The following is a 24,113-nucleotide window of genomic DNA, read 5'->3' on the forward strand; positions in this document are numbered from 1 at the left end:
AATTATCCGAATATCGTTTAAGAATCAATGTCATAAATTACATGTATTTTAAACTGTGAAATTTTATTAGCTTGGGATTTTAATAGGGCCTTTTTTAACAAATATTGTTTAAAAAAATAAAAAAAATTTAATAGTGGCCATGTAAATCCATAATTACTAAGGCTATCTTATAACTAATTTAATTACATATAACTAACTGCTTGCACTTAAAAATTATCTCTGCATATTAAAGCGAGTTATTGTCTTTCATTAACCCTTACTGTAGTCACAAGTTAAAACATAAAAATGTAAAAATTCATATAAAACTTATTCTTCGCATCTAATGAGACTTAAAATAATGTAAAACAACTTATCACCTCTGGTGCTTTAGTGGCTTATTGGAACCTTAATCCCTAGAACTCTACATATAGCTATGACATTAACCACTTGCGCTAAAAAAACGTGTCACGCACACGATATGCTTTTGTCTCAACCGCGAGTGACATGAACACCACGTCGATAGGCATTTATCGCAAAAATTAAAATAACGTGGTGCACGCGTCGCGTAACAATGAAATTGTTTATTTCTCGAGTTACAGCTCTGGATTGCACTCGCAGACATGGAACGGCATAAATGAGACACTTTACCGCTTGTTATATTGTAGCGTCCGGCACCGCAACCGTGAAGCTTAGTCGTAGCGCAAGTGGTTAACTACATCAGACTGAGCCTAACTAACTTTCAAAACTTGCCAACCGTACAACATCAGGCCTTTCAGGTTTGTTCTAATCAGCAGTAAAAACATTCTCAGAAGTGAGTAATCCAGTAGTTCTTGAAATTTTACAACACCATCTAAATTTAAGAAGGCATGAGAACCAGATTTTTTACCGCTTGGTTCCTGGGTATGTAGGAATAAGGAACTGATCTGGCAGACTTTACAGCAAAGTCTGCAATGGAAATGTGCAGTGTGCAGTCAGCTATTCAATTTTAGAAATATTCAAACTGGCATCAAGAACAAAATCATAAATAAATGGCAGCTACACTGGGATTTACTGGTAAATAATTAATTAAAGTGTAAATAAAACCTAAAGCAATAATGTAATAAAGTGTAATAAAACCTAAAGCAGAGTTTTGGAAGGCTACTGAAAAACAGAAAGGAGAAACAATCAATTGCAAGTTCCAATCAGTCTATTTCAGTAACTAAGAGAAATTAGTTATTATTTTTTAAAATTTTATTTGGTTTTAAAGTAGGGTATTGGGTATAAATGTAGTATGCAGGCTACTATACAGAAGGAAATTTTTAATACATAAATGTATAGTATTTTTTTTAAATACTATACATTTATGTTTTGTAGCAACAATACTCAACAAAATATTTATGCGTCTTTTTAATTTGAAGCCTTCCCAGACATTTTGGCTAATTTATATCGATTTTCTTCTCTTTAAGTACCTTTTTTAACAATTAGAAATTTGTCTCAATACACAAAAGAATGTTCTCACTAATTTCTGTGTATTTTATCTCCTAACCTGCCAACCTGTCCACAATGTACCTATGATCAGGTCCAACGATCATTAAAATGTAAACCACCAAAAGAACTTTGTCAGTCCTGCAGATGTTATTAATATTTAAACACTTGAATTGGGCTGTATGATTTTAAAACTAGAGATTCTATACAATATGGAGAACGCCATAAATACTTCCGTGTTATCTTGCAGATGCATGATGGAAATCCATTAATAAAAGTGCTGACTTTTTTTTTTTTTTTTTTTTTTTTTTTTTTTTGTCATGCTGTGCAACATTCATAGTCTGTAAAAGTTGAACAACTCATAAGAGCAGCTCTTTTAATGGCTGTTCCTCCTTTTGTTGTGTTAAATTGGAAACAAATTTAATATATTGTTGCATTTTTCTTCTGATACCAGTTGTTACATTATTTTCTTTCTTCATGTTCATATGGGAGTACGTGTGGATTTGGAGTGAATAAGGACGACACTTGATGAATTATCGAAAAACACTTTATTTACCAATATTAATCAGGACAGCTCCAAAACACTTTTACAGTCGTTGAAGGTCTACAATAAACACGCTGGAAGAATCTGCGACACAGCCTTCAAACTGTCTGGCAATAACGGGGGAGATAGCTTCACTGAAAAGCACCAGAGTACAGCTTGCAACTCTGCTCGGTCGTTCTGGGAACTCCACATACTCTTGTAACTGTCCACGATGCACTCGATGACGCACAGAGCACAGCTCCCGACTCTTCGGTTCAGTCATTCCTGGAGCTCAACACGCTCTCTCGACAATGCAGTAACCACAGTATACGAAGAGACTCTTTCGATGCACTCGCCGCCCCACTCGGCACTTGCTGCCTGGCTCGGCACTCGATCGACTCTGCACAGACTGACTAACTCAAGACTAACTATCTCATACTCTATGAGGCACACACTAACTGACTGCGGACCAGCAGGGTTTCTATAGCTTTCGGCTTGTGTTCGAGAACATTCTGGACTAAACCAGTGGGAATTCATTCCAGAAGGTTCTCCATCAGTCCATGGCGTGTCACCAAATGGGCGATTTCTCTCCAAATGTGGCAACTCTGCCTTCCCTTGCCATTTTATGGCTACCCTTGAAATGCTTTGCAGGAAAGCTATCTCACTACGCCTGTACATTTCGTAACACTGCCCCCTCCCAAGGACTGCACATCCCGGGCAGTATAACCCTTGTTCAGAAGCCAAATTCAATACAATCAAAACGTTTTAAAACATACAGATAACATAACTAAATCAACAAATATTTACACTATGTACAAGTTATATACACAAATTAAACACATAACAATTTTAAATTATACAAGTTAAAGTTCAGAATGAATTTCAATCTCAGTCTTTTCATTAAAATATACCTGGGTCAAATGCTTTTCTACAGCAGTTCTCAGATGTATTTCTGTTTTGCATATCACAGTGTAAAGATTCAGTCCTTTCAGACTTGTCATTCACAGGAAGATCTGAAACAGTTTGTTCACCACTCTGTAGTTTGTTTGCATCGTGTGTTTCATATTTGTCGGTATTTTCAGCAGCTGGTATATGTTTATTTTCCTACCTTTCCTGGGAACCAGCTCCAAATTCAGCATCAGAATCATGAACGGTGCCCGATACTTTGCAAACGCAAGTATCCTGGTTTAGAATCAAGTCCGTGTCTGCATAATCTGGATTAGGAGACACACACTCAGTTTGTGGAGTGGGTGAATTTTCTTGCAATACTAGAGTACACTGCTTAAGCTGCATATCAGCTTCTCCCATCTCTGCAACATATGCACTTTCAGATGGTTCAACACTTACTGCCTGCGACTTCGAAACTTCCACTATCAGTTTTGACGAACTTAACAGTCGCATTTTCACTTTCTTCCACTTCAGGCACTTGAGAATCAAAATCCTCATCTTTTATGTCTTCATGTTTTCGTTCTTTTTCTTTAATCCCGTTAGTTGTTTCATCTTTCATTTCGTGATCTTCCTCAGACAGTTCATTAGCTACTTCGTTCATTTCTTCATCCTTTGATTCTTCAAATGCCACTTCTATCATTTCCATATTGTCTTTTATGGCTCCAGTTTCTTCTGTAAGCTCCACTTTCACCTGTTGAAGTTTCTCTTGCACCTTTTCTTGGCTGACATTTATTTCTTCGCGTCTGGCTTTCTTCTCTTCCAGTGCGGCTCTGATCTCAGCTGTCCTCAGCATGTCTGGCTTTTTTCTTGACTTATCCTGCTTTTAACTCTTTCAGTTTGGCTTTCATCTCTTCCTGCTCGGCTTTGATCTCGGCTGAGAAGTCCATCAAAGTCTTCATTTCTTCCACCATAGCTTTCTTCTGCAGGTGAGTCACTGGCATTCACTCGCAAACCCCACTCCTGACACCAATTGTTGCGTTTTTCTTCTGACACCAGTTGTTACGTTATTTTCTTCCTTCACGTTCGTAAGGGGTACATGTGGATTTGGAGTTAATAATGATGACACTTGATGAAGTATCGAAACACACTTTATTTACCAATATTAATCAGGACAGCTCCAAAACACTTTTACGGTCGTTGAAGATCTACAAAATACAAGCTGGAACAATTAGTGACACAGCCTTCACACTGTCAGGCAATAACGGTGGAGACAGCTTCACTGCAAAGCACCAGAGTACAGCTCCCAACTTTGCTTGGTCGTTCTTGAAACTCCACATACTCTCGAGACTGTCCACGCTACAACTCATGATGCACTTGATGCCACACAGAGCACAGCTTCTGACTCTTCGGTTCAGTTGTTCCTGGAGCTCAACACACTCTCTCGACGATGCCCTAACTGCGATATAAGAAGAGACTCTTTCGATGCACTCACTGCCCGGCTGTCAACGCGATCGACTCCGCACGGACTGACTAACTGTCTCGTTCACTGTGAGGCACACACTAACTGACTGCGGACCAGCAGGGTTTATATAGCTTTCAGCTTGTGTTCGAGAACATTCTGGGCTAAACCGGTAGGAATTCATTCCATCCGTCCATGGCATGTCACCAAATGTGGCAACCCTAAAATTGCTTTGAGGGAAAGCTATCTCACCGCGTCTGTACATTTCGTAACAATATTATTAAATAAATTAATGGAATTATTTTCATATATGTCTTCCTAATAATATAATATTACTTCCTTGTACAAAGTATTGTAATCACGAAAACATTCAGGTATCATATTTCAATTAAAATATTCATCCTGACCTCTTTTCAAAAATGAATTGTGAAATGGAATTAAAATGGGATCAGAAGACATTTTTTCTTGATGTCTGTATGAATATATGTATGTATCTTGTATAACTCAAAATTAGCAGCTCGAGAACCCTAAACTTTTGTACAGTACAAAGTCCAGAATCCGGACTCGTCAGGACTTCGGCGATTATGGATTAGGGGGTTTTCCGGATTATAGATCATCAATTTAAATGTGGTAAGATGGCATGCAGAAATTATACAATTAAAAATAGGAAACCGTAATTTATGAAATAAAGAGCAATTATGATCTAAAGGGTATCAAAATTTACAAAAAAAATAAAAGCTTAATATTTATTTGTTACTTTAGTAAACATTTCTATCAATGTAAGTTGCTTCATTTTTTATGCTAACACTTTCTCTTTAATTCTATAAACAGACATAATTTCTTGTTCAGTTACAAAGTTCCACTGTTCAAGTCCTGTAATTGCTGTGTTGAGAATACTGAGTAACATGTCAAACGAAATTGTTTCGTTTTCAATAACGTTCTGTGTTACTTTCTTCACTATCGGAAACTTGCATAGATAAACGCTTTACTGGCTTTACACGCATGCGTAAGTTTGTGTCTTTGATATCCAGAATATAGATCATTCCAGATAATGGACATCTGGATTAGAGACTTTGTACTGTATATGGGACTGCTATAACATGCATTTGAGCATCTCCCTTTTTCATTGCAATTAGTGCCACCAATATTTTCCCACTCTTGGTGAGCTCGGTAAACTAGTTTTTTTATTCTTATATGTTGATAAATTGTGAATTTTATGCTTTAAAAGTGGCTGAATTATGTTGTTTTTATGCTCCGGTTAAGATTTTCATGCCTTTAGGTAATCTGCATGGAATGTTTGTAAAATTATCAGAAATTTAAAAGTGAGCAGTTAACCCTAAGGGGGTGGACATTTGTTTACATTTGAAACTCCTAGTAGAATAGTGAATTCAGTTCTTCAACTTGCGTCTCTGTTCTGTGGGGTCAAATGTTAACTTTCAGTTATTCACCGAAAATTTTTTTATTCTACGTAGTGGCAAAGTTGCTCATTTTTGGGTAAAAACTATAATTTCAATTGCAAAAAACAATTTTTTAAACTTTTTTAACTGCATTTCGTGTTTTAGGTTTTTCTGTATTTGATAATTTTTAAGGAAGATACTCTTGAGTTTTTATGCATTTTTGCTTTGCTGCAAAGTGAAAACTGAATTGATTGAATTGGAAATATATTTGTAATGAAATTTGAGGAAATGTGTGTAAATAAAATGCAGTAAAAAATGTGTATAATTAATAGGCCGTACAAGGAAGTCGTGGTATCCACATCAGATATTTTTTATTAAACTTACTTGATTGATTCTTTCAGAATTTGAAATTTAAGTTCAATCTGAATAAAAATAACACAGATTTTATGATTTATTTTTAAAATTTGTATTTTCAAGTAATTTTAAAAAATTTTTTCAAAACAAATTTTGAATTATAACCTGTAAAAGTTTTACCATCATCGTAAAGTAGGTGTATTTCTAGGCATACCTGCAAAAAATTGAGTTTATTATTGAAAATTTCTGAATATATACATGAATTTTGATATTAGTACATTGTGAAATTTGGCATATTTGTTATAAGCGATGATAGCGACAAATCTAGTTTGCACATTTTGTTATAATCTTTAATGAATTGCAAAAGTTATTTTAAACCCTAAATTTCCAAACAAATTTTTACTGCACGGTGAATTTCTTTATCTTCAGTTTTATGATATATATATTAATCCTTAGGGTATGGATTTATTAAAAAAAATTCTTCTGTTGACTTTTCACAAACAGCATTCACTGAAGTATAGGAAAAAAACTTACTCTAACTGATACCAATCACTTTTGCCATGAACAAGAATGTACATGTTTAATTTTGCCCAAGTTTGAATGACGATTAAGATTCATTATCCATAACTTACGCAAAACAAGTGCATAACAAATCATCAAATGTACGCAATGGGTTAATTATACATGAAAATCTGTTTTTTAAATTTATAAAAAAAGAATATTAATCAAAAGTTTAAAGACTTTTTTTTTTTTTTTTTTCGTTCATAAGAGAAATTTTTTAATATTGCCAATTTATTTTTCTGCTATTTTGCTTAACTTCATTTTACATGCAACAAAATTTATTTTGCTGATTTCAAAATTTTGCATCATATATGCATTCAAAACATCAAACATTGCATCAAAAATATATAGATAAAACATAGTCTTCTACTACAGAAATGTTTAACAGCAGCAGAATTTTCTAAAATATTAGATTTTTATTTTATTTTCCATTTATAGCAAAGGCAACAAACAAAAATGATTTTGAAGGTTCTTTATGTCCAAACATATTTCATAGCTTTACTGCATGGTAAATTTTTTAAATTAGCTATTGCTTACTTTTGAAAGGGCTCCTAGTTATCATCAAAAATCTCCCCCCCCCCAAAGAAAACTATATTTTTATGCAAATATAGGATTTAGAATAAACTCATTTTTAAAGTCAAATTGTGATTTGTCAAGACCTGAATTCTAATCATTAGTAATATAATAAATTATGATTATTGTTACCTTTGTTTTCACATTATTATTATTATTATTGTTACAGTTTCTGTTATATTAAAATTTATTAAAATTCTTAATACTTATTTCAAAAATTTAAAATGTGCTCCTTCTCTGTGCACATACTCCTAATAATTTTATATCAATGAAAATTTTAATACCTGAAAATTTCTACTCTTTCCATCAACTTTGCCAAAATGTACTTAGACCATTGACACTGTATCTATCATATTCCTCCCAACAGGATACCTACACTAGGCTTTGCTGAGTTTCTGGTTGTCTTAATTTAGAAATGTGCATTTAGAAAATTGTGCATAAATTAGGCTGATTGATTATTTAAAAATAGCAAAGCACATGGAGGCTATCTGCGTAAGGGGAGGAATGCCTTTAGAGGACATTCACATTTGACATGCAGAAAAATCACAAAGACCATGCAGTCAGCTCATTTGCATGGCTTAGTTTCTGAGACAAGATACCAGCAGTCCTTGACTGCTCAGACATTAGTAGGATTGCTTAAATTAAGAACCATATTATTAGATTTGTAATGTTTCTTATGTTAACTAACCAGTTATTGTGATTCAAGTGTTTACTATAACTTGTCTTTTCCATATTCCTCAACAGAATGCAAATTAGCTTTGTGTGAATTTAAGCTGAGGGTTTTGAATCTTTAATTAAGTGGGCTTCTGGCAGTCGTGTCTTGCTGTTGATATTTTTAGCCAGCTTTGTTTAAAAATTATATTCCTGTTTTAGCTTCGCACTAGCTGATGTGTTAAATATGTGCTGATAAAATTAATGAGATAGCTTATTCTATTTAATGTGCAGTCTTGGACTGTGTTATTGACATTTTAATTCAATAGTATGTTCTGTTGATTTAAAATATCCACAAGTCGTGGAAATTTTGTCTGTAGCACGAGTTGTGCCTTTGTGTTCAAACTGAGAGTAAAGTAAAAGGGTTATTTAAACCTTCTTCTGTATTCTATGAGTTGTTCAAGAATTAGCAATAATTCACCATCTGTCTTCTAATCTTACAGGTTCTAATTTACTATTTAATTTCTATTCTAATTTAATTTACAAATATTTCAAGTATAAGAGCTGGATTTAGACTTGATAATGTCCTAAGCTATTTGAGATATGGGCTTTTTATAAGTCTGTTATACTATATTTTAAGTTTTGGGGCTCCCCAAGAAAGTTGGGACCCTAAGCTATAGCTTGTACAGCTTATACGTAAATCCTGCACTGATTATTATATACTCAGGCACAAACAGTAGAGTTTTTTTAAACTACAAATTATAATACAAATGAACATTTACATTTTCTATTATAGTAGGAAACAAGAATTCCATAAAGCTTGGGACTAGAGGTTGTGCGGATTTTAGAAATTTCTGGATTACAGAACATTAAAGATAAATCAGAATATTTATACTAAAAGTGCAAAATAAATAAGGACATATACAAACATTAAGGATATATAAAATAAAGACATGAAAATAAGAAATGTTAATAAAGCATAAAATATTTCTTACATGTTTCGAACATTTTTCTGCTAAATGTTTGTTTTAAAACTTTAGAATGCTCCAGAGTATGTTTTTCTTTTAGCCCAAAGGTCGTTAATCCAGAAGGGCTATTAATTTTGTTTTGGCATTTTGCATTCAGTTGCTATAAACTATGTATCACTTTTCAAATGCTACCAAATGTTAGAGCTGTGCATTATATTTAAAAGAAATTAAATAATGAAGAATCTGCATAAATGTGTGTATGTTTCTCGTATTATGATATAACAACGGTACCTAGAGCCATCAAATTTTGAATAACATATATCCTCCACCCGAATGTGGGCATTTGGAAGCCCTAATTAGGAATTAGTTTTATTATTTATTTGATATTTTGTAAAACCTTTAATGAATTTATTAATTAACAAACTCGACAATTTCAAAGCAAGCAATGGCAACACTGTATGGGAAAAAAAAAAAAAAAATTTATCTCAGCACGCGAGACTGTGAATCAGAAATTCTAAGGATATGCTCTTTTTAAATTATTTTGTAATATTGCTGATGGATTGAGTTTTATGATTTAAGTGTAAAGAACGTGATATTTAATGAATAAAGGCGACACGCAAAACATTAGAAAAAGGTCCCTTTGGGCGTAATATAAAATCTGAAAACTTTCAGATAATTTTATTTACTTTGCTCTCTCTATATAGAATTTTAATCTCTTGCTATGTAACACAGCTGTATTGTTCTAAAAAATTTTTGGTATATTTCACCATGTTCCAAACCTTTATTAAAATATATTTTCTCACTCCTACCAAATTCACTATCTGTGTCAATGTTGGATTCACAGATACCTTCCTTCTTTCCTCCAGTTCCTTCCTCAATTCCTTCTTCCAAATCACACGTACATTCCTTTCATTGCTTTGCAGCATCATTAACTTGTTTCATATATTTTTAACCAGAAAAATAATGGAAACATAGCTTGGGTTCTTCGCAAGCTCGGGAATTACACTGGAGTACATAATAAAAACTGTATCTTTACTTGCTTTTAAGCTGTGTGTGATGCACACAACAATCAATGGCAAATGATAAATTATTATATTATCACAACATGCCTAACGTTCCTATATCTACAACATGGTGTGCCCACCAATGGCCAAGTAGTAAATTTGTTGAACACTGGTAATTTGACTTGAGTTTGAATCCAGGTGAACAGGCTGGCTGCATAGGCGTTTTCGTGGCTGTTCCCATGTGTAATGTGGATATGAACCAGTTTCCCTTAGAAAGTTGTTCGCAAAGGCATCAATTTTCTTAGGCAGATAGCCTTAGCATGTTTCACCGTAATCAGATAAACCAAAGCAATATACCATGTTGTATTGACAGACAGTAACCTTTATTATGTTCCCACTTTTTAGCCATTCGATGGAATATCAGAATGCTGGGAACGCATATTGGTTTTACTTATCTATCAAACGAAAGTCCTAGATGTTAAAGAGTTGTGATGTCATGTATGATATCATGGGTGTGTTGATATTTATTGGATTAGAATCTCCTTGTATTTTGCCTGAGAATCGAGACAATCTTTTGCCTTGAAAAAGAATTTTAGGAGGAACTGTGTTTGAATTGGAAGACATTCTGTTGAACTGTAATTTTTGTATTCATACCCAATGAGATACATTCTGCAAAAGAAGAAAAGAAAAGGAAAATGTGGTCATGTGTCTAATGAACAATAACCTTTGCATGCACTGTGTTTATAAAGGAGTCTAGCAAATGTTCCACTAAAATTAAATGATATTTCAAATTTAGATATTTACAGCAATTGCCAAAAATTTCAAGTCCTCTTTTAACGTTTTCTTAGTGATTTCCCCTTCCTTGATGTTTGTTTTAAAGTAATGCCGAATAGTATGGTACTTATAAACAAGCTATCTTAAGGCAAAAATGAAGAAAGCAATTAATTATAATATATCTTTGAATTTTTGCAGAAAATGAGGTAAAATATATAAATTTTTCTTATCTACCAATTATGTTTTATTTTATTAGGAATATTAAGTTGATATCAGTTATTGGAGAAAATAATCCCAAGGTCTTGAATAACATTTTCGAAACTTTTAAATGTAAGCATAATAATAATGTATTGTATAATCATAATTCATGTATAATTAGTTGACTTAAAATATTACAATAATTCAATTAGTGTAATATCTGCTGAACTACAAAAACTTAAACACAAGGCTAATTTACATTGCCATAGAATAGTTTTTGCCACACAATTTTTGTTTCATTATAATGTATTTTAATATTTTATTTTTTATAATCAAGTTTTTAATCAATACACACAAATATTGGAAAGTAAAACTTTTTTAATATCTTTTATTTTAGATATTAGAGTTAAATGTTGTGGATGTAATGAAGACATGGATGTTACATTCTTTATCAAATGTATTAAATTTCAATGAACCTGGTTTCCTTCGTGTACTGACAGCTGTAATACTAGCGTCATCAGTAATACTGAGGCAACATTTTAATATAAAAGGATTCTGTTGTAAATTGTTTATTTAATTCTAAATTTTTATGGGAGATTGCTGAGTTTTTTTAATTTAAAATTAAATTGTCATGTATATTGAGGCCCTGAAAAAACAGTGATTTTATTGGCCTTTATTTTGTGTGTGTGGTTATGGCAAAGCCTCGAGGGCTATCTGCCTAAAGGGAGGGATGCCTTCGTGGAGGACTTTCTAAGGGAAACTGGCTCATATACACATTACACATGGGGAAAATATTTTCATAAGGAATAGTATTCTGTTTAAAATGAAGGAATAACTCCGTCCATTTTTGTCTGTTTCCATATTTGCAGACAACCAACATTTAATTTTTTTGTCAGTAATGTATCTTTTTACCAATGACACCTCATCAAAAAGATCATTTTTACAAATATTATTTTTCGGAAAATGATTATTAATAAATTAAAAAGATTTTTCCAGATATTCCCATAAAATCTCCTTTTTTAATGTCACCCAATGAAAGTTTTTAATGTCCTCGAATTGAACTGTCCGTTTTTCAAGATATTCCAAGCAACTATTATAAAAATTTCTGACTCTTTCAGAAAATCAGGTCGTTTATTATGGCACCTTGTTCTTCCAATCTAGTGATGTCCTTCGGATAACTAAAGGAACGTAATCATTATCAATTCTTTCTCGCAATTTTGTTTTTAAGTTATTGATTTCATTTGACACTTCCGTAATTAAAATTTTGTCCCAATTTTCACAGCATTGTGAAATAACATAGCTTGGTTGTGGATGAACAAAAGACAAATTTGTGATGGGGCATTTTCAAAAAACAGCTGCAAAATTCTTGGACATTTATCTTGTGATAAAAAGTATGATTTTAATGGTTCGTATATTTTTAAAATATTTTCTGCAGTTGGTAAAAGATCTAGCCATCGTGTTTTGTTGTAATCAATAATTCTTTTATATTCGATTTCTCTGCTTTCACAAAAATACTTCAAACTTTCGACATGCACAATATATATATATATATATATATATATATATATAGGAATAAATTTTTGCAATAATATTTTTAACATCCACTGGAAGTAAGTCAGATGCTGTTTGAATATTATTGTGTAGAATGTGTGCTGCACAACCTACACGAATAATTTTTTGGTTCAAACGTTCGTTAAGTTTCGTAAAAACGTTATTGATGCCTCTTCTAGCTTTTACACCAAAATTTGCATTCGTGTCAACAATAAAATTATTGCCTCACAATAGGCAATAATTTTATTGTTTAAATTATTCTTTTTTAAAATAGTACTTATTGAATCAAAAATTATTTATGAAGTTTCGCTCGGCAGCTGCCCAAACGATATAGTGGTTAGGGGAGCCTGGCTGCGATACCGAAGAGCCTGGGTTCGAATCCCGGAGAAGGCATAGTTGTAACTGTCCATCCCTTCATAGGAGGCAATAGTGGCCCACCTGTTAGGTGCCTCCATAATAAAGAGACCAACACATCTGTCCTTAATATAGATTAATGGACTCTGTTACAAAACTGTAACTCTTCACAATCTGCCACTGGAAAAAAAAAAGTTTCACCCGACAATGAAACAAAATATAATATTCTAATTTTAATTTCTATTTCTGGATCAAAAAGTCTAACAGTTGTGGGAAACAATTTTAAATGTTTGTTGTTGGAAGCATCTTAATATATGGACATAAATGTGCATTTAATCTAATTCTTTCTGCAATTTTGAAAACAAATATGGTTAAAAAACATTACAAATAATTGCTTCGGTTTTTGTCCTTGCACGTGCAAATTTTTTGCCGTACAATGTCTTGATCATTTGCGACATAAAATTAATTGATATGAAACTTTGATTGTGATTTTAGTGTGGAGAGCAAATAGTCCTTCAGCTACTGCTAGCTGTTCCTCCGTTAACAATAGATAGTTTTTGACAAGACGCAACGACAATGATTGAACACGTCCACCGAGTAAATGTAACTCACTACATCGTCTAATTTAGTTTACTCTGCATGCATTTTATTTATTATTTTTTATTTCTTTATATTCACTGTAATAATTAATAAATAATAGGTAATATTTTTTTACAGTACATTTAAAATAAGAAATGCAGATATTTTCTAAAAAGTGGGACGCCAAAATCGGGACGTGAGGTCACCTTATTTTAAACAGTAATGGAAATAAGTAGGTTTTACTTTCTAAATTAAGGAAGGAATTCATGTATAATCAAAACATGATAAAGCAACGAATAGCGGCTATCATGAAAACAGAAGTCATCAAAATTATACTAACCAAATGAAAGAAGGGCTTAATCCTAGTATACGGTGCACATGAGAGTTGGCGAAATTCGCGTTTAAGAGACTAATAAGTGCGCCAACTGTGGTAACCAAGCCGATTTTGATGCTCTGGAGGAGAGTGCATTTGGGAGCATTTTCGCGCATGCTCATTAAATATTTTAAATTGAGAAGTTTTGATTGGTGCAGATGGAAGAGAAGAATTATTTCAAACCATTGTTTGAAGTTCCGTTAATCTTCGGTCTTCGGCTGAACTGAATGAGAAAGGATATCGTATGTTCAGGTAAAATTTATTTATCTTTTATTTTTTGTATTTTTTAAAATAACAGTAGTGGTTCTGCCGAGTTTCTGATTGGTTAATATTTTTTAATTAATCGGTTTTTGGTCAGATACTGAATATGATTTTAGTTTGATAACGTCTTTTATTCTACAGTTCGAGTTGCTAACGTATTTTGTTCTACAGTTCTATTTGCTAACGTATTTTGTTCTACAGTTGGATAACGTTACTTTTCGATTATGATGTGCAGTGCTATGAATTGCGAATATTTAAACACAAAACTTCCAGAACTGGAAGGAAAGCTTGCTGTAATTCAATGGGCAGTAGATGTCGAATTGCTGCCGAATTTTAAAAATCGCGCCATGGCCGCACCGTATACTAGGATTTGGAAGGAATGTAGAATGCTGTTAAGCGTGGGATGAAGGGGACGAAAAAGGTAAGCAAAGAGTTTGACTTTTATTTGGTGAAATACATGTGGCGGCGTCTGAAAAATAATAAATCATCATCCAAAAAAATGAAAGACTTTATATTTGCAATAAAAGCAATATATCCGCCACCCGAGTTTGAGGGATATGGCATTTGAGTTATGATATAGACCCTAAAACATATGTGACACTGAGCCATGGTATTTAATTTATTATATTTAATATGTGAATGTTTTGTATTTGTTGCGATGCATGTTGAAAATTATATTTTTATTTGTTATAAAGTCTGTTAAAAATTATTTTCAATTTCTAAATGCTTGCTTTTTTTCTTTTCTCACCGTATGCTTAGGATTTATTATCTTATGAGTATCATTTTGTTTACTTTTTTTGCCAACTCAAACTTGTGGTGACGCTTTACTTTGAGGTTGCCAAAAATTTGGCGACAAACGTAAACGCATCATTTTGGTGTTGGCGACAATTTTAAAAATCGCGCCAAGGCCGCACCGTATACTAGGATTTTACCGAAAGAAGAGTTAATTAAAGGCTGAAATAAAAATTTTATGAATAATTAAAAACAAACTAAATATTCTACAAATCCAGTGCAGCAGACGGAGCAACTGCCTTGTTTGTTTACATTAGCTACGTCACTCAAACCTTGAGGTCAGCGGAATAAATGTCATTGAAAGTGCTAAACAGTTGAAATTTAACATTTTGTATTTTAAGTGTTTATATAGAAGAGATTTTTCATAATAATTGCATCTAATAACGACGGAAAAAATATGCTACCGTTCAGCCACAGTATTTACATTGCTTGTACCATGTGAAAGCACTGCAACTACTACGCTCGATGCCTCTCGTCCGTTAGCGCCGTATTGTAATTGTGACGTAAAAGCTATATTGTAAGTATTAAAGCTGTTGAAGTACATAATACTTGATTATAACGAAGTGAAAGATGGTTTTGACACTTTGTGGTTATCAAATAATACTTAATTACCTTTCCATATGTAAGATAGTATTTTTTTTATATATGTTGCCTGTGGCGTTCCTATTAAATGATGCCGTTGTATTTTGTTGATTAGGATATAATATGAATAATAACGGGTATGATTGTTATATTGGATTGTAAAAAGTTGATTTGTGTTTTAACTGTACTAAGTTATACAATGTCTGAGGATTATACAGAGTATGTATTAAGAATTAATTTTTTTTTCGCTGCCAATTTCAAAATGGCGTGCCACACCTTGCACAGCGAAGCCAGAAGCCTTATTGCCCAGCTTTCGGTATTGGGATTAGTATATTCTTCCTTTGGGTTGTATAAATCATGGTAAGTGTTAAATTCCTCGAGTACTGATGTGCAAGGTAAGACTATGTAGGTACCAAATTGAAGTGCTTGGTTTAATTTGCAGAATTTAAGTAATTTCAATATTTTTTTTCCATTTTTGTGAATTTAATTATGTTGATAAAGCGTAGCTTTGTACAGATATCGAGATAATGATACAATCTCTATGCTTTTTTATATCACGGCATTTTAACTAATTAATGAAATATCTCGGGAGTACGAAAGTAAAACATGTAATTTATAAAGGGTGAGAATTTGATGGTAGCCTAAGAATTGTGTGCAAAATATAATGTATTTGTGTTGCTTTTTCATGTAATGTTTTGAGAAAATATCACATGCAGATTTTACACATTGGTTTCTTTTATATTTTAATTTACTGTATGCACTAAAATATTTAAAAAAATCACATAATAACTTAAATATTATGTATTAAAATTCTGCACTAAAATATTGAGTCCTTTTTCAATTGTATAAGATCTCGTAACACAAAAATTAAAGTGTGTAAATTTTCACCAGCAGTTTTCAAGAATGCTAGTTGCTATAATTAATATGTAAATTTGCTTTAACCAATTAAACTTGTGAAATCTTTTAGGCTCACTCATGAAATTGTGTATTTGTATAACTTTTATTATTATGATTTGTACAATTATTATTGTTTTCATGTTATTCACATCAAAATATATATTTTTTTATTTTATTTTCAAAGAAAATAAATGAAACATGAAAATATATGTGGTTAAATATTCATAAGTAAGAAAATATAGTTAAAAGATATGCAGGCTGAAATATTTTTATTATACCGTTTCATTAGTGGTACGCTAGGCCATGTATGCAAGTACTATAACATTAACGTATTGTTTTAATAAAACTCTTATACTGTTTCATTAGTGGTACGCTAGGCCATGCATGCAAGTACTATAACATTAACGTATTGTTTTAATAAAACTCTTACTGTGAAAAAATAATTTATTGCATCTGCTAAAAAGGCATGAAATTCAGAAAAAAATAGAGTTTTTGAATGTAAGTGTTTGTCACTAGAATGATGATGACTTTGTTTAGGTGAAAATCATTGAGTCTCTTCACACCTGTTTAACATGGTTTAAGTTGTTGCCAATCAGGGAAGTAAAAGTTTTGCATGCATAAATGTGTAGCTGATTCGGCAAACCTCTCAACCGATGTTTGCCCCATTGTGGTTGGTAGGCTCTTCTTCTGATGTAGCAAAGTCTGCCACTGAAGCTCGACTTAAACGTGATTTTGAAACCTTCATGTTGAAGGAACTTTTTTTAATTCCACTTTTCACTGCCCTGATAAAGCTTATCTATTTTAGTATGATGATCAGCCTTTTATATTGTCAAAATTATGTATACAATTCATAGTGAAGTGTCAGTAGTCAACAGCTTGCAATGCATCAATCTCTTACACCTTGTAGCTATCTGAAAAAATACTTTCATTATTGATATTTTCCTCAGTGAAGGTTTGAATAGAACAAAACAGACTAACAAAAAAAAAAATTGGCTGGACTAGAGTTTACGGCTCATTCGTCAAGTTGTGCTGAAATAGCACCATGGAAAGTCGTTATAGTTTAGGGTTACAGTTTATATTATTTAGAGGGGACATCATGGAAAGTTGTTATGGTTTAGAGTTACAATTTATACTATTTAACCAGGCTTTTCGAATATTTGTCATTTCATTATTTGTGTTTTTACATGTGTCGTGTTCCTTAACCCCAAGGTATTTGAGGTGCCGTTAAGAAAGCAGTAATATTTATGCTGACACCTGCAAGTATAAAAATATCGGTATTTGTCATTTAATTGTTCCTTTCGTGAATAGTGTGAGCAAAATGGCTGCCATCAAAACAGTTGAACGTGTGAAATTTGCTTATTTGATTCAGTTGCAAATAGATGTTGATAGAGTAGTGCATGAATTATAGTTTGATTTCGAATGTCCCGGGGGTAAAAATAATATGAAATCAGTTGAAAGGAAAGATGTAACAGATTTGTGTGAATGGAGATGTCGTGCGTCTGGTCCTTCCAAGCACAAGGTCAAAAGAAGTATGGGAAAGGGCTCTTGGTTTTTCCGGAAGGACAAATACCTGTCAGTCTGATCCATCAATTAACATATTTCTAGGGTCAAAACGCACGAATCAGTTTATTATGGATGATTGATTAAAATGGTTGAATTGGAAATACGGGAATTGATTAATATAGATTTTAATTTAAATATAAATCACAATAAAAGTAATTTTCATTAGATGCAAGTAAGTACATAGTTGAAATGAGTGTGCCATTTTCAAAAGTTTTAGCTCATATATGAATCAATATTTTCGTTCTATTTATTGTTGATTAGTTTTTTTAATTTAGTGATAAAGCGTTTTACACTCTTTTTCTACTATTTCAAAAATGGTATATGATATTATGAAAAGTTTTAATATTGTTGATCTCATAAAATACATAGTCGTTAACTTTCAAATGCTTTTTCATTGTTTTTGTCAAACTTCTGTTTTAAATATGAATTCTTTGCATGTTTAGAGGATTCAATCAAAATCATATTGCGACAAGTTACCGATTTTTCTACAGTTGACGAAATAACTCATTTGGCGAATTGACAATTTTTCAAACATGTGCCAAACTCTTCCATAATATCCAGTTTTACTAAACATTCATTTGGTGTACATCCTAGTCTTCTCAAATCTTATGGTTTTTTAAAGACTATGGCCATGTTGTCTCTTTCCCCCCTCCTTTCTCATTTTGGTGAATAGATTTTCATCTGTTTCAGCAATTTTCTTGCATTTGGCAAATTTAAATTTTACATATATCGTTTCATATCAAAACATTAAGATATACAATATAAAGTCCGTAATCCGGATTCGTCGGGACTTGGGCGATTCCAGATTACGGGGTTTTCCTGATTATAGATCACCAATTTAAATCTGGTAAGATGGCATGAAGAAATTATAAAATTAAAAATATCAAATCGTAATTTATGAAATAAAGAGCAATGATGATCTAAAGGGTATCAAAATTTATTTTAAAAAAAAATCATTTGTTTACTTTATTAAACATTTCTTTCAATGCAAGTTGTTTAAGCTGCTTCGTTTTTTGTGCTAAACGCATGTGCATAAAGCATACAAAAAAAGTTTGTGGCTTTGAGGTCCGGATTGTAGATCATTCCGAATAATGGACGTCCGGATTACAGACTTTGTACTGTATTTTATGCATATAACTATACCAATTCACTGTTGGATTTTAATTTGCGACTCCATATCTAAATATATGCATCTGGTTGTAATGAAAGTTTTCCATGAAAAAACGTTCTGCCTAATCTTTAGAATATGGTAACGGGTAGTTTGGCGACATTTTGGTAAGGCGATAAAGGTTACTAGCTAGGACTTAGCAATAATCTAAGTACACAGTTTGAATCACAGATTATTTTGTCTCAGAGAAATGAGAGATTATGAGACATGTACTGTGACATTTTCCGGAAAATTCCGATCGTGATTTTAGCTAATAAGCACTTAAAAACAATTTCGCTGCTAAAGTGCAAAAGTAAGAAGAATTAAATTTTTGTCAATTTTCTTTGACTTTTTAAGTGAAAATAGGTCGATGTGTACATAGATAAAGTCAAGCGTGTGCGCAATGCCATTTTTGTGCAAATCTGAGATTTTTTTTAAGTGAAAATAGGTCGACATGTACATGGATACCGTGCATGTGCAATTCTTAAAAATGCGGCAAGCAATTTTCGATTTTGCACTTTCTCCCAATTTTGCACCTAATCTTCGTCATGATTAAGCACTTTTGTTCCATAGAAGTTCTAGTATAAGCGTAATTCGGCCAGCAGATTGTTGTAAAAAACGCTGAGTAAAAAAAAAAAAAAAAAAGCGTTTACTTCGTGAAAACAAAATGGCACCCAAAACAAAACTAGCAGGTTGCTGTAGCAGTGTTGGTCGCCAAAAAAACGCCGAGTTACCATAATGTAAAGATTCACCAACATTCCTAATAAAGTTTAAAAAAAATCATGAAAGCAGGACCTTTAGTTTAGGTAGTAATCACCACCCAAATCTGTGATTTTTTGCCAGTGTTTTGGTATTTTTTGAAAGGTTTTGGCTAAAAAACTTGGGGGCCGCGAATCCAAAAACATGTCAGCCTCATTTTGGACGTCCCGAGCAGAATGGAAGATAGCGCCAGCAAGATGTAGCTGCAGGTGTCCGAAAGAGTGATGTGCAGGCTATGTGGTGAGTGAAGTAAAAGATACCATTCGAGTCCGTACAGCCAGTGAATACGGACACATGTAGGCATTATCTTGATGAAAATTACCGTATTCACCGTAACTCTGTTCGACATTTTTCCAGCATCAGCACGGACTAGCATATTGCTGTATACCTTACTGTCAGGGGGTTTTACCTTTTTCCAGATACTCTTTTTGAATAATACCACCAGCTACAAAGCATAATCTTTTTGTTGGTCAAATTACGCTTTACCAGGTGCAGACCAATTCTCTTTTCACCCTGTGTTGTTGAAGTAAATCCACCTTTCATCACACGTGGCGATTCAATCCAGAATTTTGTCTTTGTGTTTATATTCAAGTAAATTAGTACAGACCCGAACACATCTGTCTTTATCTGTTTGATTCAGTTCATGCGGAACCCAATGATTGAACTTGTACATCAAGTTTATGTGATGCATAGAGCGACTGATGGACATGGCACTAACATCGTAACTCCTTCGCAAGATCTCGCATGCTTGCATACTAAAACTTCACAAGTTTTCGCCGGCAGGCCGCATCAACATCAGTAGGCTGACCAGTCTAAGAGACCTGCTTCTTGAATGTCATAGTCCTTATTTTTTAACTTTTAGTACCAAACTTTTGCAATGTTTAGTGATACGTTATTATTTAAAGCTGTACACATGATTTGGTGACATTCTATAGCTGTCTTTATGCAATAGAACTGAAAGTAAACGATGGTTCTAATCTGGTAATGTGATAGTTCTATTTCAGATACCTTTTACTTAATGATAACAATATTTTTTAATTTCACAACACAGTGTTCTAAAGCAAGTCTCTTTCTTTCAGATGTCAAAAATTGTTTTAACAAAATATGATTAAACACACTAACACAAACTGTTTGTGCAGACGATATTTGCAGTGGCAGGAAACTTTCATTAAAACCTGATATATTTATCAAACAGCAATAACAAAAAAAAAAAAAAAAAAAATTTTTTTTTTCCCCCAGTCCATGTTTGGGTTCACAATTTTTCCTTTTTCCGCCGTGATCATAGGTTGCAGTTCCACTTCAGTAACTAAACGATTTCGTTATGTTTGAATATAAATACTTCATCAATGTTTAAAACATTTGATGGTAGTTTCTCTGCCAATTGGCAATTATAAAATGTATCTCATTTTGTGGGTGAAAAATTTAATTGCAAATAATAGGAAGGAATTTTGAAATTTTTTTACAATTCCTTCTGTTATGTTAATATCCTTTGTGCACTATCTGGTTGGAAAAATTAGTGTACTTGTCTACATTTCACTGCTAATCAAAAGTTCTGATATTTGTATAGCAATGTGTAATAAAAGAGCCTGTTAACATTTAATTATTATTATTATTGGAGGTGCTAATGCAATAAGAATCAATATAATATTCATAAATTTGCAGGACTAGTTTCAAAGATTTAAAATATAGTATTTAAATCTTCAAAACTAGTTCTGCAAATGTCTCACCATCTTCAATAATCGTCATTCGACGTGTTATGTTAACTTATATTTAAATATTAGCTTGTAAAAATTTTTGTTTTCATCTTCTTTTAGTTTCTTTTCATTGCCCCCCCCTTTCAGTTTGGTTTAGATTTTTTGTTGGTAGGTCTTTCAGGTGTTATTATTGTCATCTGATCAGTACTTATGAAAAATTTATAATACTGGCAATTACTAATATTTTAAGTATCTTTTACTTTTCATTAAAAGTGACCAAACCTCTTCCCCTTTAAAAAAAAAAAAACATAATTGCATTTGTTTTTTGCAAAACTTATGAAAGTTAAGCTAGGGTACCAGCTGGGTGTTTTAAATTTTTTCTATTGGCCGCAGCACACATTGTACTCATCTTTGTGTAGAATGATACGGGAATTGTAACTGTAAGAGAAGTAATTCATCATCTTTGTTCCTAAATCCTAATCCTCTATCAAATTTTCACCGACTCAAAAAGGTATTGTTACATCTAAATGTTCTGGTATGTAAATTTTAAAGAGCAATTTACTCACAACCTTAAAATCTAAATCATCTTATTTTTGCTACAAATAAAAATGGAAGTTGCTAAAGCACATCAGTGTTTGACATTAAAGTACTGACATCCAATGTTGAATGTCTTGATCGAAAGACCTTCAACTCATCTGTTTTGGTAGCATTTTCTTGAGTGTAAATTAAATGGCCCAGTCTGTGATAAGAAATTTTTTATTTGCTGTAATTTATTACTCCTGGCAAAATATGAGTATTGAATGACTGCTTGCACAAGTAGTAAATTCAGTAACTGTTATAAATAGGACCCAACCTCATGAAACCAGTTTTCCATTTTCTGTAATCCATGCATTATTGATCTAAATATCTCTAGCACCAAACTCTGTCTATTTATACTTTCTCTTTTAGAGTACTTCCTGGAGTTGAAATGTTTGCTTTACCTTCAAAAGCTACAATAGAAATTTAAAAAGGTCATTTATGTGTCTCGCGCTTTAGAAAAAGTTTCTGCGTTTATTAATGGTGATTTTTCAGAAGACATTCATTATCTGTTTTTTTCTTTTAGTGTTCTTGTTTATTACTTTTGTATATGCATTTTTAAATAATTTTTAATCCTGTGTTGGGAAAGTATTTTATAAAATTGAAAACTAAAAATTGCAGCTAAATCGGTTTTTGTGTTTTCTTATTGGTGATTATGAATTAGTTACTACTTTTCCGAGTTGTAACCAAACAAGCACTGCCAATATTAATCTGATACCGTAAATTTACTGCAAACACAGTAATAAAAATTTGCATTATAATGGTGTTTAATCAACATTACTTAACAAAAAAAATATTGTGTTACATTGAAAATTTGACGTTCATAATTGAGCTATTAAATGTGTTGCTGCCAACACTTCACAACTTAAAATCTGTTAGATACGAGTTCAGGTGCTGTCTTGCAGTACATATTGGTATAATAGTTTTTATTTCATGGATCCCCAGAATCTGTGGTCTCCATATAACCCCATTTTTATGCTCCATAAAGTTTTATTTATTGTTTTCTTTCAACTATTGAAAGCTGCCTTCTTCTAATTCTACAGTTTTGTAGCATGCCAGAAGTTTGCAAAAATGATTGTGTTGTTCTCGATGTGTTTTAACAGTTTCTTTGTAAATTATAGTAGCTTTCTGATAGGTACCGCTAGGCTATCTATGGGATATCGATATCATGACATAGGACCAAGTTCATCGGCTGTCATGCCATGCAGCTGTAGCACTTACTTTCTTGTAAGCATATTGTGTGACCGTTTGGACAGAAAAACACAGCTTCTTTAATCAACACTTTATCAATATTGCAAAATAACGCCACCTATTTGTAATATCTGCAATTAACTAAATTTGATGTTTTGCAATGTTTGGCTTTCATGGCTCCTAAACCAGTAAGTACCATTTAAATGTTGTCACACTTTGCCATTTTTCAAAACTAGGCTATTTAAAGTTATGTAATTTGCAATATTTTGTTTAAAACTGCAGAAATTGAAAAAGTTTATATGCCTAATACTGAGCAGCACATTGAAAAGCTTCTCTTGACCTTGCTGAGCGAGAGGACTAAAAAATTAAAAAGAAAAAGGAAAGCTTTGCCACAAATGTCATTCCGGTGGTATAGCAGGATGAGAAAATTCGGACAGAAGATAAGTTTGAGAATTTTTTTAATCTTTGTATGCAAGGCAGTTGTGTTATTTTGGAGATGAACCAGTAAGATAATGATGATGGGAGCCGATCAGATTTACAACAGTCATGTGACAACTGAAGAAAAAAAGAAAAAGCACTGCAGTTAAAAAAAATGGAAATTTATAAAATTAGTGGGAAAACGATCCAGCTTTTGGCTGGTTTGCTGTTTACTGTAGTAGTGATATCATTGAGGACTTGAAAGAGACAGAATAAAAAAAATTCATGTTGTGGTGTAGAAATAAATAAGATTTTGAAATTAGTTTGCTGAAAAGGAAAATCATAATAGTACAAGCTTGAATGATATAGTAAGCAGAGGTAATCTTTCACAAAAGTAGTGGGAAAAAACAAAACTAATATGATTAATAGTCGAATTATTTCGAGTGAAATTGATATAACTTCCTATCCAGTTTAATGAGATTTGGCGACATTAACTCACATGATATGTTCATGCATTTGTCAATAGAATGAAGTATTAAATTTGTTTTTATGGAAAGTTTTGGAAATTAACTTTTTCTGCAATA

At 32.5% G+C, this 24,113-nt stretch overlaps 1 protein-coding gene and 1 pseudogene across 10 annotated transcripts in view; both read left to right on the plus strand.

Annotated features, from left to right (window-relative positions):
• The window catches only part of LOC118194838 (uncharacterized), a 73,732-nt pseudogene that overhangs the window by 12,511 nt on the left and 37,108 nt on the right, over positions 1-24,113 (plus strand). The window contains exon 1 of one of the 6 annotated variants that reach the window (XR_015042810.1): positions 15,147-15,220. The exons of 3 other annotated variants lie outside the window; for them this stretch is intronic. The product of XR_015042810.1 is annotated as an uncharacterized LOC118194838, transcript variant X1 (transcript). Of the gene's footprint in view, positions 1-15,146; positions 15,221-24,113 lie in introns of those variants that run through there. 2 more of the 6 variants (XR_015042815.1, XR_015042813.1) reach the window with 2 other exon arrangements.
• Positions 1-24,113, plus strand: part of LOC118194839 (uncharacterized) — a 38,829-nt gene that overhangs the window by 12,511 nt on the left and 2,205 nt on the right. The window contains exon 2 of one of the 4 annotated variants that reach the window (XM_085822778.1): positions 10,852-10,925. The exons of 1 other annotated variant lie outside the window; for it this stretch is intronic. The gene's annotated coding sequence lies outside the window, so the exon portion shown is untranslated. Of the gene's footprint in view, positions 1-10,851; positions 10,926-15,095; positions 15,326-24,113 lie in introns of those variants that run through there. 2 more of the 4 variants (XM_085822777.1, XM_085822779.1) reach the window with 2 other exon arrangements.

This window comes from Stegodyphus dumicola, chromosome 8, assembly GCF_044657685.1.
Source record: "Stegodyphus dumicola isolate Sdum_Otavi_A_Nest chromosome 8, ASM4465768v1".
Classification (NCBI taxonomy): Eukaryota; Metazoa; Arthropoda; class Arachnida; order Araneae; family Eresidae; genus Stegodyphus; species Stegodyphus dumicola.